This window comes from Callospermophilus lateralis, chromosome 6 (genome assembly GCF_048772815.1).
Source record: "Callospermophilus lateralis isolate mCalLat2 chromosome 6, mCalLat2.hap1, whole genome shotgun sequence".
In the NCBI taxonomy this organism is placed as follows: Eukaryota; Metazoa; Chordata; class Mammalia; order Rodentia; family Sciuridae; genus Callospermophilus; species Callospermophilus lateralis.
The window spans coordinates 144,502,066-144,516,385 of record NC_135310.1 but is presented as its reverse complement, the minus strand read 5'-3'; the positions used below and the strand labels follow the sequence as shown (position 1 = coordinate 144,516,385).

The 14,320-nt window shown below is 43.8% G+C and overlaps 1 protein-coding gene across 4 annotated transcripts in view; it reads right to left on the bottom strand.

The window, feature by feature from the left end:
* Rreb1 (ras responsive element binding protein 1) overlaps nucleotides 1-14,320 on the bottom strand; it is a 130,858-nt gene that overhangs the window by 64,333 nt on the left and 52,205 nt on the right. For 3 of the 4 annotated variants that reach the window (XM_076859153.1, XM_076859155.1, XM_076859154.1), the window contains exons 2-3: nucleotides 4,492-4,612; nucleotides 577-690 (exon numbers count right to left, since the gene is read on the bottom strand). The gene's annotated coding sequence lies outside the window, so the exon portion shown is untranslated. The remainder of the gene's footprint in view (nucleotides 1-576; nucleotides 691-4,491; nucleotides 4,613-14,320) is intronic. The other variant, XM_076859158.1, reaches the window with a different exon arrangement.

Here is a 14,320-nt window from a genome sequence, read left to right as displayed (position 1 = left end):
CCAAGTGTAACTGGCCATGGTTACCTGAACTACAAGCTGGGTCAAACACAAACACCCTCCTTCTAGTTCAAGCCATACTCATGTGGTGCCAATGATGATTTAAGCTTTCATCTAATGACACCTTGGCTTTCTGAAGACTCACCACTGATCTTGCTTCCTTTCTAAGAGCATGTCACAGACAGAACTCCAAGTGACCTGAGGAAGGTTTCTTTGCCTTTCCTAATCTTTGTAAGCAGGTGGGAAAAGCTAAGCCAACAACAAGAAACCCCAGAAGCTGCCATTTGGCTGGCTGTCATCCTCCACCGAACCATATATCTGTTTTCTGTGACATAAAGGCTCTAGACCTAAATATACAGGATGAGAAGTTTCAGGTTTCATTTAATTCCATTGCTGCAATAAAGTAAGTTTAATGGGAAACCCAAATTCTGTAAGAGATTAGAGAAACCAACCCTGTCAGGATTATGACCAAATTTCAAATCAACATAAAATAGCCTATTTCTTCAAAGACACAAGTAAGTACTACACCTATACTCCAGATAACAGAAAGAATAAAACACCACCCCTGTGGCTAATTACCTCCATTTTTTGCCAACTGTGAAATTTCCCCCTGCGAGAACTACCATCCACACGCAGGAAGAAATGGCTCCGTGTTTACTTCTTTTTTCCTCTACGGGCTATCACTGGTTGACACTGGAGGGAAACAGAGGTAGAAAGATTCAGGGAATATCTATTTGCTGTATTTTACTTTCATATTATACACCAAATTTTCTTTCGAACTGCGCCCCAGTTACTTATAAGGAGCCTCAGACCTCAACTTGATCCACCTTGTGTCTCAACCTGAAATTGACCAAAGACAAAACAATTAAGGAATTCACTAAAAGGTCAGAGTCAAGATGGTATTAGGCCAGACCTAAACGAAGCGTGGTAACCTGAAAAGAATGAACAAAGGGAAAGTAATGCCCCTTTTACACCAGGATTTACTTCTTCAGGCTGGGTGTATTCTTTGCCACTAGAAGGCCTATTGCGATAGGTGTAGTCAGTAATGAGTCCATACATAAAATGTTGTCCTCATTTATCTGGGAAGAATATTTTATACTCTATAGCTGAATCCCTACTGGTAATATTAACTTAGTACCTTCTTATTCTATGGTTAGAATTAATACATTTCATAGGGCCATAGCAGCAGCCTAAAATTAAGCTCATAATCTTAGCTGAAGAGGCTGCTTAAAAACAGCATAAGAAAGAACATGATTTCATGTGGTTTTCTCTACCAACTTTAGGGGCTCTGACAGGTGGTCAGGTGGTCTACCCAGAGCAGCTCCAGATAAGCAGCCTTCCAGCAACAAAGCAGGAAAGGGGATAGAACTTTATTAATTGGCTTCTATCTGCTAAATCTCTAACTGAAATCCTACCAAAAGGGCCAATGACAATCTTAGAAATTTCCTTGTCAAGAGATAAAACGTGCTTTAGTTGCTTTTGTTTTAATATGTTCTCTAAAAGATCAAGTATTGAAAATTAACCTTGAAATTCATACATTATTAATAGTATTTGCAGTGTGGCCTTTGGGAGGTAATTAGCCAAGGTCATGAGGGTGGAACACCCACAATTACATTAGTGGCTTTACAAGAAGAGGAAGAGAGAACTGAGCATGCACACTTGCTCTGTCTGGCCATGTGATATCTTCTGTGGTGTTATGATGCAGCACGAAGGCCAAGAAAGTGCCACGCCCTTGGAACTTCCCAGCCTTCAGAATTCTGAGCCAAATAAACTTTTATTCTTTATAAATTACCTGATCTCAGGGATTCTGTTATAACAACAGAAAACAACCTAAGACAACTGTTAGTAGATGTTCTAAATATAACCAAATAGTAGGAAAAAGAGTAAATGCAAAAACACACAATTTAAGATTCTGATCCAGTCTCACCTCCCACATCTTTTCCCAAAAAGAGAGGAAAACCAAACTGTTTCCCCATGCCAACATTCATTTAAATATATTAAAAATTATGCTTCTTACTTCCTGTTTTTGTCTTTAATGGGGGTAATTTCTCCTTAGGGGGGAAAAATATGCAAACACAGTATGTACATACAAGTGTGTACACACATACCACTCTTCTTTCTTTTTTTTATACTGGGGGTTGAACTCAAGGGCAGTTTACCACTGAGTCATACTCTTAATCTTTTTTTCTCTTTTTAAATTTTTTTTTAGTTGTTGGTGGACACAATACCTTTATTGTTAATTTTTATGTGGTGCTGAGAATCAAACCCAGTGCCTCACATATGCTAGGCAAGCACTCTACCACTGAACCATATCCCCAGTCCCATCCTTTCTTTTTTTAAATTTTGAGATAGGATCTTGTTAAGTTGCTGGGGCTGGCCTTGAATTAGCAACTTCCACCCTCAGTCTCCCAGATTGATGGGATCATAGGCATGTGCCTCCACACCTGATACATTTTTCTTAATTAATTGTTAACAAAAGTATCATCATTTCCCTAGAATTTTTGTAATTAATCAGTATGTAATATGTATTGGGTTCAGAAATAGATACTTCCAGTACTGAATTCACCACATTGTGTAAAATAACTGCTAGAAATCTATCTTTACAGTAATTATGTTGTATCAATAAAAAGAATATGAACCTTCCTACCAATTTATATGAAGAGTATGGAAGATAATCTCACTTTTGACCTATCAGTAAATTTAGAAAAGGAAACTGGTAGAGCTGACTCAAATCTGTGAAGTTCAAGTAAACACCTTTGTGACTAAATGACCAACAGGCAAACTGACAAAAATATGTTCTCTACACAGATCCAAACTGCTAGTAAGAATTTTTTCAGTCATTATGTTATCAAAGATACATTCTTGCAAACTAGGCCTGAAATAGAAAATGCCTAGCGAGAGTCATTACAGTTAATTAGCACAAGAGCTGAAGGCTGCAAGGACTTAGCCCACTGGAAAAGGAGAAAAGCCATGCTTTGGGATTAACTATAAATTTGCTTCTCGTTCTTCTGGACAGGAAGACTTTGGCCAATTCCTTCCCCTCCTGAGCCACTTAGCTCCATCTCCAGCCTTTCTTATTTTTTAAAATTTTGAGACAGGGCCTCACTAAGTTGCTGAGGCTGCCCTTGAACTTGCAATCCTCCTGCTTCAGCCTTCTGAGTGGCTGAGATTACAGGTGTACACCACCACTCCTGGCTTGGCCAAATTTATTTCCTTCTTGAAGATAAAATATAAGTGTTAATGCTGCATGTAAATGACACCAAGATCCCCTCTATTTACTTCTTTTTCCTAATTTTGATAATTAATTGATTTTGCTGTGCCTAAGATTGAACCCAGGGCCTCAAGTATATGATAAAGCAAGCACCTATTGAATTACACCCCCAGCCCCCTTTTCCTATTTTAATGTAAGTAAACAGCAATACAATTAATAGAATGGAATACTTGGCTATCCTGGTTGAAAGGAAAAAAAGGATCATTGGATCCACCCTGGGAAGATGTTTCAAAAGCAAATAACAACCTGTCCCTTGGATTTTACAAGCTAGATTTTACTCTAGTTTATTCTTGAGTCCTAGACTTGAGTTCTCCTTTGAGAGTATGGAATGGGGCACAGGAAAGATGCTGGTGCTAAACACAATGTAGTTCACTGTTCCATATTAGAAAAAAATCCCCAGGGCTGGGGTTGTGGCTTAGCTGTAGAGCCCTCACCTGGCACATGAGAGGCCCTGGGTTTGATCCTCAGTACCACGTAAAAATAAATAAATACAATAAAGGTATTGTGTCCTATATTTTATTTGCAACTCAAAAATAAATATTAAAAAAGAAAAAGAAAAAAAATCCTCCTTAACATTAAGGCTCGATATGATACTTTAACTAGATGCAAGGTGGCCAGTATTAGTTCATTCTACCTACCCCCTACCCAATGCCCCACAGTACAATGGAATAACCCAAACTAATATACCTAAACTTGCTGATGCTTGATATCATGGAATAAAAGATATTTTAATAGTTTATGGTCTTTTGATAAAACACTTTTCCTTTTATGGATATTTATAGCCCTAGAATTTTCATAAAAATAATCACTGGCCCCACTCTAGTACCATCCCCTTCAACTGGAATCAGAGAGGACTAGGACCCCAGATGAAGTCCCCAAGACACATGTGTGATCTACAACACCAAGTAGACCAGCCTGGTGTGCCAGTCTTTAACCCACAGACCAAACTGCGGGGTGGGAAAAAGGAGAGAAGAGAGGAATCTGGTTTGAGGTGCTGCTTCCTATGAAGCATGCTCAGCTTTCTCATCCCACACCACAGGATCAACAGATCAAGAAAAAAATAGCAAGGTGCACTCACAATTTTAAACTGATTTTGTACTAAGTTTCAGGATGTCCTGGAAAAGAGGGAGCACAACTGGGGAGGGAGCTGGAAGAAGGGAGAGCATGGGAAGACTCAACACTGACCGTTACTGTAAATAAAGGAAAATCTGTGTTTAACTGACCTGTTTTTCTTGTCTTATCAAGTCACGACCTCCTTACAGAGAAGCTGGCACCGGTTGGGCCCAAATGTGGGCAGGGTCACACCTCAAAGTCACCACTTCTGGAGCGCAGAATTGGAGCAACCTGCAAAAACAAGAGAAGTTGATGTGAAAGGGAGCTAAGACAAGAAGCGATCCATTTTCTGTATAATCTCTATTCAACAACGCCAGGAATCACAATCTAGGACAAGAGCACATTTCCCATGCCCTGCCTACAGTTACAAGTAATCTGTGCGGCGATTCCACCCAGAGTTGACCTGGTAGCATCTAAACAAGTGGTGGCTACAGCCGAGTCCACTTCCACAGGTCCCCCACCCATCACCACCACACCAAGCATGTTCCAGCAATGGCGAGGGCAACACCACAAGAGAGGGGTCCAGACGGCTGGCTGTGACTGTTGGAGGAGCTTTGGCAATCCTAATGCATGTTAATAGTAGAAGCTGATGGTCCTTTGACTTGAAGGAAATAGAAAAACAGGATAGCAGTCAATACTATAGAAACAGGAAAAAAGAAGCAATAAAATAAGAAATAGGTAATGAACAGAGTCTTCAAGTTGAAACTATCTCATATTTTCCCAAACAGGAAGTGTCTGTAATTCATGTCAAACAGGACCAAATGCGCACCTTTTCTTTTCTGGAGTAAGATGTGGAAAATGTCTCTAATTACCCACACCCTTCACGAACTTGAGAAAGTCTTCTCCAGGGTGCTAAGGCCCTGAAAAGTTCCAAGCTGGGACAATGTTGTATTTGGACCTCAACGGTCAGAGAAAGCTGGAATATGGCATTTCCCAGAACGACAGCATCCGGTATGTTTGCCTCTGGTTCTTAACAGCATCTCTCAGCTAAGCTAAAGAGTGCAAAACTGGGAGAAGATTCAAAAAGTTAATAAGGCTGGGGATGTAGCATATAGAGCACCTGCCCAGCATGCAAAAGGCTCTAGGTTCAATCCCCAGCACCACATTAAAAAGAAAGAAATCTCTGTGCACATGATTCCCAGCATAGCAGAAAAGGGGGCAGGGGGCGCAGCAGCAAAATAAACCCCATGCGGATAGCACTTGTCTAAAAGCAATTACGGGGCACATTTTTTCACTTTCATCCCTTTTTTGAAGAGTCTGGAGAAAAGCTGTCCAAGTGTGCCACACAGCTATCGTCTTCAGTCTTCCTCAAGCTGTCCACAGATAGCTCCTTAACCACCCTGGGCAGGCAAAAGCCTGGGCTAGGCTGCTCTGCTGGGGTGGGTAAGAAAGCTCACCAGCATTTTTTTTTTTTTTTTTTAAATCAGAAACAACTTCTGAGTGATTTCTGATACCATGATGCTCCCCCAAATTTTTAATACCTCTCTGCTTCAATTCTCCATCTTCTTTGTGTTATTCTCTTTTGAAAAGTTACTTGGATTCTAAAGTATCAAGAAACAAGGAAGGTGGTGCATGCCTATAATCCCAGCAGCTCTGGAGGCTGAGGCAGGTTAAACTCAGCCTCAGCAACTTAGCAAGCCCTAAGCAACGTAACAAGACCCTGCCTCAAAATAAAAAATAAAAAGGGAGCTGGGGCTGGGGCTGAGCCATAGCGTACTTGCCTGACATGTGTGAGGCGCTGGGTTCGATTCTCAACACCACATATAAATAAATAAAATAAAGGTCTATCAACAACAAAAAAACCACACACACTCTACACTCAACATTTTCATTCAGATTCAGGAGGATCAGGGACTCCAGAAATATCCTGGAAAAGCAAGGGAAGAATTCTTGTTTTACTTGATATATGACCCCCACTTCCTCTAAACCATGGATCAGCTAATTTTGTTAAAAGTTATACAGATTTCGGAAATACACAAACCATTCTTTCAGATGATCTCTACCTAAGTATTTTAAAAAGCAAGCAAACTTTCCCTATCTTTAATTCATTTTTACATTAACTGGGGCTTAGGAGTATAGATCAATGATACAGCACTTGCCCAGCATGGTGAGGTCCTAGGTTCCATTTCCAGAGCCCCCCAAATAAAAGAGAAATAGAAGGAAAAAGTACACGTAGTCGGGGGGGGGGGTACATTTTTATTAGTAAGGAAGTCTGGGAAGGAGTAAGTAGCCCACAGGTTTTTTTTTCTCCCAGAAACTGTCAAGATCTCCAAATAAGTTCTACATATAATTAAAAGACACACACATATATATTCACACAATATGTTTCAGAGTCAGAGAAACATTTATGGAATGAACATTCTCCAGAATATAATTAAGACTGCCATTAAAATTTAGTCCTGCTTCCTCTTCTCATTTAAGTACTTACAAAAAAAAAAAAAAAAAATCACCAGTTTCCCCTCAAACACACAGAGAGAACCAAAGGGGAAGAGGATCCTTTTGGAGCAAAAAGGCCAAGCTTAGACTTGACCTTGAAACTCCATCCTCTGACCTTGGATGTAAATGATTTGAATATCAAGAATATCTTCAATTAAGTTGAATAATAGAGTCACTACCCTGTTTGTTTTGGGTTCCCTTAGGCCTAAGGGACTCACAGAACTTATAGAATGGAAAAGTACAAAACAGTTTTTGGAAGAAACTTCAAGACACCTCTTACCTCCATCACAACTGCCTCAGGAGAAAAAATGAAAACAAAACAAAACAAACAAACAAGACCAGTTATGGTCTAAATGATGACTCTGGTTGGTGAGAGGCGGCTAAAAAGGCTGGGATGTTTGGGGGATGGTCCGGGATGCTGAATTTCTGGATTTTCATTCCCACCACTTTGCTTTTTTGCAAAGCCAAGGAGGCAGGATGTCTGGGAGAGGGCAGAGGTCCCTCTGGGAGGAGGAGGGGCAAGGGAAGGCCAGCCCCTAGCCCCTGAGGAGATAAGGGACAATGCTATGTAAAACCAGAAGAGAAGATTAAGGAGCCTGTCTCCAGGTCCAGTGAGATAGCAATGAAGAGATGAAAGATAAAAGGGAAGATGGTTTAGAAGCAAAGAGCGGCTTCCCAGCTTCTGAAAATGCCAGGGTTTTTGAAGTGAAATCTAAAATCTGTCCTCAGACCCCCAGGAAATATGGAATATGCTGAGATGCCCACAATGATGGCAGAGGTCCTGGGCTTTACAACACTTGACCTGCACGGCTGCAGGGCTGAGCCTCCTCGATGTTCATAAATACTTGGGGTAGGATGGCTGATGCATGGTGTGTTCGAGCACAGCTGATGAGTTCAGGCCAGCCAGGACAGGCTCAAAGAGTTTGAATTAAGAGGTGTACAGACATCAGAATGGTCTGAGCTACTAGGGCACTTGACCAACAGCAAAGATATCTCCTGAAGGGTGGACTTGGCTGGGGACCGAATCAAACCAGACTAGCTGTGCCACCACAGCCTAGCCTGCTCTCCCTCTGCCTGCAAAGCCTGAGGCCAAACTGTCTTTTTCTAACCAAGATGGACTTGCATGTGCTCTGAAGGCTGAGACAGCTGGGATGACGGCTCCAGGAAGCTGATGTATTTCTTGGCTTAGGGTGCATGCTATGCCTTGGATAGGGCGGTAACCCATGAAAGTCACCCGCCCCTCCCTGCCCACAGCTGGCACCGGCTTTGGTAAAAGGGAGCCTTACTGTGTCATATAATGCCTTTCAGAATTTGAGCAGATCCTGCACAACTGGGCACTGTGAACGCTCCAGCCAGCTCTGCATCTTCTCCCCTTGGCTAAGTATGGACTGCTGCAAAGAGGTGGGGAAGGTACCCGATGGAAGAGGCCATGTTCAGGAGTGAAGTGTGGAGGTAAAAGGGTGGGAGTGGAGTGTCAATCCCAGGATTCAAGGTGTGAATGTGGACCTCCTTTTGGGTTATCTCCTGAGCTTCAAAACACTTCCCCATTCCCATCCCTCAATATTATAAGGAATGGTCAGACTTTAAACTGGTACTCAAGGCTCTTCATGCTCTGGCAACAGCCCGCCTTTTGCCCTGTGGTCCACCAGTCCCTGTGATTATCTCTTTGCTCAGTTCTTTCCCCTTGAACTTCCCCATCTTCTTGGCTACTATGCACCTGGCACTTCCCCAACCCCTAATAACCCAGGGCTCTTGGTTCCAAACTCCAAGACACAAGGACCTTTAATTCCACCATCACACTAAATATTCAGAGCTAACAAATTCTGAGCACTCTGTACCACACACCAAGTCCACTGCCTTGTTTATTCCGATAGCAACAATTCTGTGAAGATAATCTCATTGTACAGATGAGAAAACTAAAGTTACTTGTCTCCAAAATTGTAGGGCTGTTAAGTAGGAGAACCAAGTGAGTCCTCTTTCTGAACTCCATTAAGTTTCTTTTGAACAAAATGTGTGGCCCTTGGCATGGGGCTCGACAGCACAGATGTGCTCCCTTAGTCATGTCTCTGGCTTCTCTAAATCTTGGTCTGAATCATTTTTAAATGCTCAGCACCTGGCCTTCCATTCGTGCCTGCTGTCCCCTACTCTATGGCAAGAGGCAGGTCGGGATTTCACCTCTATGAAAAAGAAACATTCCCTCCGCCGTGCAAAGGGACAGGGAGAGGTTTTCACATTCTATACCCTGTGGTTCTAAAGTAGCCAAGTCAAGGAGGCGGGAAGAAGCCCTGAGGCTCAGCCTAAGATACCAAACAGCCCAGTCTTGTCCAGTGGCTGATGACACAAGCCCACCAGGTCACTTCTGCTTCCATGAAAATCATGTACAGACTTGGAGCAAGAGGAGCTGTGCTCAGGTCCAGGGGTGTGGGGGAGGAGGTTTGAGACAATAAGCGACAAGCCAACAAATGGCATATGTCAGAAGAAGTGGGGGACAGGAGTTGGGGGGCAAGTGCCTAGACTGCACAGATGAAAACTAGGCAAACACACGCACAGGACACCTTGCCACCAGCCTTATCTTGTCAGCAAGAAGTTAACTGCAGCTGACCTGTCAACACAGCCACCCTAAAGAACACACATGCCACTTGATCCACAATGTGGTCCATCCCAATAAACCCATCCTAAGGTGGAAATGCACTGAATTCACCTCAAGTGCTGAACATCAAAGTTTAAAAGCACAGCATACAGTACAGTGCCTGTGCTCTCTCCTCATGATGGCATGGCTGACTGGGAGCCAGGCAAGAGAGACATCCCGAGAGAGGACTGAACCCCATACTGCTATCCTGGGAGAAGAGACAAATTCAAAATTCCAAGTGTGGTTTCTAATGAATGTGTACCATTTTCATGCCATTAAGAAATCAAAAAAGTTGTACAAGTAAAAAAAAAAAAAATTAGGTTGGGGACCATCTGTAGTAACTTCATAGCCCTTCATGGGAAATGGAGATTCTCTAGCTCCACCCCAAATCCATATAATCAGAAACCCTTAGGGTGGCAGGCCCAACAATCTGTGTGTTCACAGCTCTGCACTGAGAACCACCTCAGGAAGGGTAACAGCAAACCTCCCTTCCGAGAGCTGTTGATCCACCATGTCCAGGGCAAAAACTGAGGCACTGCAGCAGAGACTCAGATTCCAATTCCAGCTTTGGCTCTACTTACCATAACAAAAACAAATTAATAAATAAGAGAGGGGAAAGGGATTCATCTCTGCAAGACCTATTTCTACCTTCCTCAGGAACAAGGACATGTTGGATGTGAGCTTCAGACAGGGCAGAACCAGTCTGCACTTAGCCTGGGCCTTCACAAGATCCTGAAACCCATCTCTCCAGCAAATGGCACTCTTTGAGCCTGAGCTACTCCCTGAAAAGTTCCTTTGAGGGTTCTGTGGATTGGCCTCCACACTTGAGCCCTTTGGTCAGGATTTCTGGTGGCCCTGGGCACCCTCCCTCTCTCTCCAGTGATGCTCCTGGGCAGTAAGGAATGTGCAGAGGGAAAGAGAGCAGTTAGGGAGGATGACTCCCAGGGAAGGCAACCCTAAGCCTCCCTCCTCCAGCCTTAAAAACAGCTTAAGATCTAGTGCAACGTGCTTCTTCATGGAACCCGGGAAAAGGAGGAGGAAAGAGATCATTTCTACCCTCTGTGGCTGCTGCTCCATACTATGATTAGATTTCCGGTGCCGAGTGGTCTTGATGGGGAACATTTCACCAGGAATAACACAAGGAGTGTCCATGGACATTTTCACTGCTGCATTAAATTCGACTTGAGAGAGAAGCACGGTGTTGACTGGGAAGACAAGGTCTATGTCTAGCAGCTTCATCTGTCAAATGAAACTGAGTATTTGAAGCGTGAACTGCTGGGGCTGGGCACTGAGCTCAGTGGCAGAGTGCCTGTGTTTAGCATATGCGAGGCCCAAGGTTCCATAAAATAAAATAAAGCAAAAATGGGAACTCCTGGAAAGGTGCTGAACCAAGGTGTCCCCCCACAGCCGTCCTCCTGGCACCCCCTGCAGCGATCTTGGCATCTTCAGAGGAAGGAAACAGGGCCGAGACCCCACCACGGCCTCTGTGTTGGTCCACGATGGCTGGGAAGAAGCTGACTCCACTTCTTGCAGCTCTTCTCCTGGGAGTGTGCCTTACTGACAGAGTCTAACTACTGCCAGATTTGAGAGGCCAAGCTGCAGCTGCCACCTGGCAGTCATTTGTCACAATGTGCCCTGCTCCCCTGGGAAGGGTACGCGGGCGGCTCTTGGCACCCAGCTGTGGGAAGAGCAAGTCCCTGGCCCTTTCCACAACCAGACCAGACTTCTTCTAAACACTGTTTTTCTGTTTGGCCACCAGGACCTGGTATTTCATCACTTTCTTGCCTAACTTATCAGAAACCTTTATCATTCTCTACTCTGCTTAAGGCAGCTGGGGGTGTGGGGAGTGAGTGACCAAGGTGACCTGTGTCTAAACACGGCAGTGCCCATACTGGGCAGAAGAGGCAGAGGGAGACAAGGTCCCCTCACCTATCCCCAGGACAGGGGGTTAAATTTAGTGGTCTTACCTATCCCACCTTAAGATCTAATCTGGGGTTGGGGCTGGGGCTCACTGGAGGAGTGCTCGCCTAGCACATGTAAGGTGCTGGGTTTGATCCTCGGCTCCATATAAAAATAAACAAATAAAGGTGTTGCGTCCAACTAAATATATATTAAAAAAAAGATCTAATCTGTTGACTTGTCAGGTAGATACAGGTCTAGGAAAGGATGGGAAGGAGCCTCCACAACCAACTTGGGTTGAGGAATTTTAAAGGTGAAAAAGAGTTTTTTGCTATAAGTAACAGATAACAGGATTAAAGTGAGAATGTATCAGATGTCTGACGTATCCAGTTATTTTTCTTCCAGAGAATAACTAGAGGGCATTAACTATGGGACATAAACTCTTGTGCCAAAAATGTGTCAAGGACATTACATATATCTAATCCTTTCCCAAATCCTGCAGGTAATGATCAGTTTATCTGCTGGATTCTATACTGCTCTTGCAGGGTAGGGTCAGACTCTAGCTTGGGGTTGTCTGACTCCAAAATTCTCATATACCACAAAGATCATTGAAAACCTTTCAGAGAAAGACAATGGACAAAATACAGGTTTGGAACACCAAGTCAGGGGGAGAATGAGAAATGGCTGAAGTAAATGGAGACGCTCCATTCATTAAGAGAAAGAACCAGAGACACACAAGAGCTGGCTGCCAAAGTTGCAGCACTAGAAGAGGGACACACATCCATCCTGTGAGACCTCTGGGGCAGGAATGAGGTATGGGTGGGAGAAACAGAGAAACCAAGCTGGGACTCTGTAACTCATTAAACCAGGACTTTAAACAAGTAGAGTAGCCTTCAGACAGAATGTGGCCCACTAAGGTGATGAGCTTGCTGCCCTAGAGGTATTCAAGGAGGGGAGTAACCATTAGTCACAAATGTTATACTACAACAACAAAAACAACAACAACAAATTTTCTCGTAGTAGGTGACTCTTCTGACTGCCAGATTCTGTACTTCTGAGAGGATGAATCTTCTATCAGAATTTTGTCAAATTCTTCTGAATGTACAGAGAGAATGAACCATAATCACTGAAAGAACAGACGACGTGAAGTCTTAAATCTTGGCCCGGAAGCTCAGGTGTCAGGCCCTTAACTTTTTGAACCTCAGTTCTCCCATCTGAGAAGTGAAGCTGATTTATTAAAACACTTGGCAAACAGTATAGCAACATCGAGTCTGGGATACTGATGCTATGCTATTTCCTTCCCAACATTCCAGGTTATGCCCTAGGCTGTCCCCCCACCCCGCTACTTTCCTCAATTTGCCTACCTAGGTTCCCCTATTGGACTGCCAAATCTTTAAGGGCAGGAACCTAAAAATTTTGACAATTTTTGTAAAAAAAAAAAAAAAAAATCCCCATCCCAGCCCACAAGTCAGAAAATTAAAAATAAATATAAGCTGGCTTATCACAAATGCAATCCTACTGACAGTAACAAGCAGAACAGCTGTTGACACTCTCCATGCTGCATGGTGAGCAGGAAATAAAACCCAAGTGTGCTGCTGAAACAAATCCTGGTCAGTTCCACATTACATTTGCTTAATAGAGGAAGTACACACTACTGACTCCTCCAGGGACAGGGTTCTTTCTTCCTGGTATTCCCCAACACACTTCGGCTGTCCCAGCTGTAGAACCTGAATCTGATGCTGCTGACACCCAGCAACTTGCCCCAGTCTCTCAGGCAACTGGACTGTAGTCATCGCATTGTTCTTGACACTTCTCTGAAGTGGAGCTAAATATCTTTAGTCACATTTATAGCTTTTGGAAAGAAGCTGGGGTAAAGTTCAGTAGCAGTTTGCATAGAGTTTTAGGCAATATCCTGCAACTCTTTCACAGGCCTGAGGTTGAGGCTGGCCTCTCTGACACGCTGGAGAAAGGGTACAGCAGAAACAGGAATCTCTCTTTTTCCCAAGGAGGAGATGTGTGCAAGCTAAGCAACCTCAGAGCAGGTGGTTAACCTCCGACTGGGCTGCACATTCCCAGAATTGAGGGCAGTTGCAGGATGACACTCCTTGGAAAACCAAAATGATTTTTGTGGAAGACAAAAGTGTTCAAATTGCTCCTCTCCTGACAGCTTTGAGAAGACAGTGAAAGGGGGAGGTCGCATCTTTCCTCGCCCATTGGAAAAGTGGTCAGCTGTGGTCAAAATTTCACAGTGGGTAATCAGACATTACCAACTGTCAGCTGAGAATGACTATGCCTGGGGAACTGACATACCCCAGCTCCCAGAAACCTGATGGGTGGCCCTCTGAGCATGGAATAGATGACTTTTCCTTCCCCTAACTCCCTTCTTGCCTCGAACAAAAGTATTTACCACTGCATCTGTGAAGGCAAACGAATACTCAACCAACCAAAAACTGGCAAGCAAATGGTTTTACTTAAACTGAATAAACCAAGAATGACTACAGGGCAGGAGAGACCACTCCTGAGGTCCATGTCTGGTTGGCAAGAGAAGGTGGCATGTTCTGTGCAAAAACAGGCTGGACCAGCAGAGGCAGGGGCTTGGGGGCAATTAGCTTGCTCTGGCCCTGACATGCTGGGAGGGTGATTAGTTCATGGCAATTGTACTTCCTGGGGGTCTAATTGCACTGATGCTTCACCAACATAAATGCCTGACACCCCCCTCCCCATGTCCCTCCCCAGAGGCTGAAACAAGCCTCAAGTTCCCAAAGCACATTGGTTCATTTGCCTTGGATTGAGCTCCTATCAGGCACTGGAAGCATCCAGGTTCTTAAATGTAGGCTCTTGATTTACAAGACTTACCCTAAACAGACAACCCCTTCACAAGCCCCCAAACTTACCCCAAGTGTTATAGAGAACAGGAAGAAAACCCCAAATGGAAGATAACCCTTGAAGGACAGGTCCCTTCCCTTAAACCTCTC